The sequence below is a fragment of the Cygnus olor genome, chromosome Z, assembly GCF_009769625.2.
Source record: "Cygnus olor isolate bCygOlo1 chromosome Z, bCygOlo1.pri.v2, whole genome shotgun sequence".
Lineage (NCBI taxonomy): Eukaryota > Metazoa > Chordata > Aves > Anseriformes > Anatidae > Cygnus > Cygnus olor.
Genome location: NC_049198.1, coordinates 11,514,560 through 11,517,441, shown reverse-complemented (window position 1 = coordinate 11,517,441; position 2,882 = coordinate 11,514,560). Strand labels below are relative to the sequence as shown.

The window sequence follows — 2,882 nt, the reverse complement described above, 5'->3', positions numbered from 1 at the left end:
CCGAAAATTGAATAAGCCTGTAAAGACATGGGACATAACTCCAGACAGCTGAATTTCAATGAGACGCATGCTTTTTGTTTGCCTCTTGTTTCAATGAAAATTTTCTAGAGTTTTTGCTATCCTCCTCTGAATGATAGAAATATTTTTATACAAAATCTGCTAAAATATTTTCTACAAAAGTTTCTTCAGACCCTTCTTTGTTTTGAGGAAAGGACCTTTCTCACTTTTTCAAATTGACCACATTTCTCAAAGAAATTGTGAGTTCAAAATAAAGCTCTGTTAGAAAATAAAAACTTTTACTATTTCTCCTGAAGAAATGCATTTATTGCATGAATAAAGCAAGAGGAGCACAGACTCTTTGCATGAACAGCACATGAGAATAATGCACGTTGTCCATGTTTGAAACATTTTGGTGAAAAATTTCTCTCAGAGGGTCCTTTCTGAAAACTTATTCAGTAAATCTGCCCCGAAGATCTTTCTGTCTTCAATTTAACATACTTTAGATGGAGTAGGGGAAAAAATGCTGGATTAGTAAAATTGCATGATTTTTTTAAATAAAATTTTGGAGAAAATTGTTTTTAAATAGTTGGGCTAGCTGATAAACTTTGTGGACGTTGTTTTTTCACTTACCCTGTCCAGAACTCCCACTCCCCCAAACAATACTGCAGTCTTTGTTTCTGTGTGGCTGAAATGCACCTTTCATTTCAGAAAACCATTTTTATTTTTTTTTCTGGAAATGTTGGGCATGTATATATGAGCACATTCCTGATATTTGTACCCAGGTACTTGCCAAGTCTATTAAATAGTAAAATAGTGCCTTTTGCTTTTTCTGGAATTTGCAAATAGGAGGCATTTGTCATGTCTTATAACCCTCCACCTCCCCAGAACTGTCATACTGGAAAAGAAAACACATTAAAAGACGCATCTGTGCAAGTTAACTTTAAATCAACTTCTAAGACCACAGTTATACAAATGGAAAATGTATTTCTCTGTAAAGAAAACCTGCAAGTTAGCTAATTAGCCCTTAGCCTCAGGGGTTCAGAGAGGTGTCAGTTGGGGATTTTAGTTTGCATGTATCAAGCCAGACTCCAAAAATAGCAGAGCTATAGGCCATAAACCATAGTGTGACTCCTCTCCACCTTGCCCAGTTGCATATTCAGGGTTACCTGTTCTCCAGACTCCAGAGTAGTGTAGAAATACCCAAGCTAGCTTTAAATAAACTTGTTCGGGCATCTGAATCACTCAAGGATCAGCAGCACTGTGCCTGTCAAAATCTACCCAGGTAGCAGAAAGGCAGCCAACGACATTTTAGCAGTTTGAGACTCTTCCTCTTCAATCACTATCATCACTCATGACTTTTTTAAAGAGACTTTACTAAAAACAGGATGTGGTAACCACCCCATGCACTGGAGAGCTGAAAGAAATTTCTTCCAAAGTTCAGGAGCAACAGGTTTCAGTCCCATTTTTCCTTATCTTAAAACTGGTGTTGATTTTTAATTTTTGTTTTGAATTGCCATAGCAGATCCACACCTGGTTTCAAAATCGGGATTGAGACTCTGGCGTCATCATTACTGGTGGGACTTACCTCACCTCCATCTAGGCAGCCCAAGGTTAGCCCTCCAACTTGGTTTGTTGCTGAAGACACCTTTTACAAGTCAGTGCAGAGAAGCTGGTACCTATGGGTGATTCATCCTTGGTATCTAACATTGGGGAAGCAAATCAGCATCTGGAGCTGGTGAGAGAACAAGTCCAGAGTGATTATTTCAGACATAAATAACTATCTTCCCACAGGTATGGGTCAGGTCTTGTTCCACCCAGCCACATTACCAGCACTGCTGCAGCCTGTGTGAACAGCCCATGCTGAAGCCTGGAGGGCCAAGCTCTGGGCTTCAGTCATTGTATCCCCTGGGTAGAAGTTTCTAGAACAGCCATTTGTTTGCTGCCACTCACCTCCAGCGTTTGCTGTTTTTCAAGAGAGAAGATGTGCTGGTGCCCTGATATCTGCCTCTTCTCTCAGTGGGGTCATGCCAAGGGGAAACAGCCATCTGTGGCCTGAGGAACAGGTAGTCGGGACCAAGCATGGCAGCAAGGCAGGGCTTCAGTGGCCTCCAACGCCCCCACCAACACCAGACCAGGCTGCATAAGTTCCATGTGCTTGTCCGAGGGAGTTCCTGTGTCCCCAGACCTGTCTGGAGGCAAGGAGTGGGGTGCGTTATCTGGACCTGGCTATGGGCACCTGACGGTTGAGGGGCTGCCATTGTGCCTTACTGTCCATCTGCCTCACCAGTATAGGCACAACATGACAAAACCATTTACTACGTCAGTTTATTGAACATATTTCTCTTTTACACCAGTGAGCACCAAATCATGAGAGCAGAACACACCTTTCTATCTGAATGGCACTTGAAAGACTTAATTAAAAAAAAAAAAAAGCCAAATCTCTATTCCACAGACCCTGTGCTGCAGTGATCACTGTGCATAGCAAGCGGCTTTCCTGCTGAATACAGGCAACATGACAGGGGGCTGTTTCACTTCAATGAAAGCAGAAGCAGGCACCCCATGACAGAAGCAAGAAGGCTTGGGGAAGGAATGAAAACCAAGGAATATTTGAGGCTGCAAGATGGGCTGAGTGTGTAGCGGGAATTCGCTGCCCAGCACATTCTCACATCAAAGCACCACTGTTTGCTTTGCGTACTCACCCCACAAACGTGACATTTGCACATTTTTGCTGTGGCACACCTTGCCTTTGCGATGAAACAAGGCACTACTCCTCCACCAAAGTACTTTAATAGAATAAAGAAAAGGAAGAGAAAAGGTCTTTCCCTCTTTACCCCAAAAAAGACATCTGACCGTGTTCTTTAGATGTTCAGAAGCATGAAACA

At 42.4% G+C, this 2,882-nt stretch overlaps 1 long non-coding RNA gene across 2 annotated transcripts; it reads right to left on the bottom strand.

Moving 5' to 3' along the window:
* Positions 1-223: 223 nt before the first annotated feature.
* Positions 224-2,396, bottom strand: LOC121062028. Of its 2 annotated transcripts, none has more exons than XR_005815376.1 (3): positions 1,951-2,396; positions 1,586-1,732; positions 224-497 (listed from the first exon to the last, which is right to left on the bottom strand). It is a non-coding gene; the product is annotated as an uncharacterized LOC121062028 (long non-coding RNA). The 2 variants fall into 2 exon arrangements; XR_005815375.1 differs by lacking the exon at positions 1,951-2,396 and adding an exon at positions 1,828-1,899.
* Between the last annotated feature and the right edge of the window lie 486 nt (positions 2,397-2,882).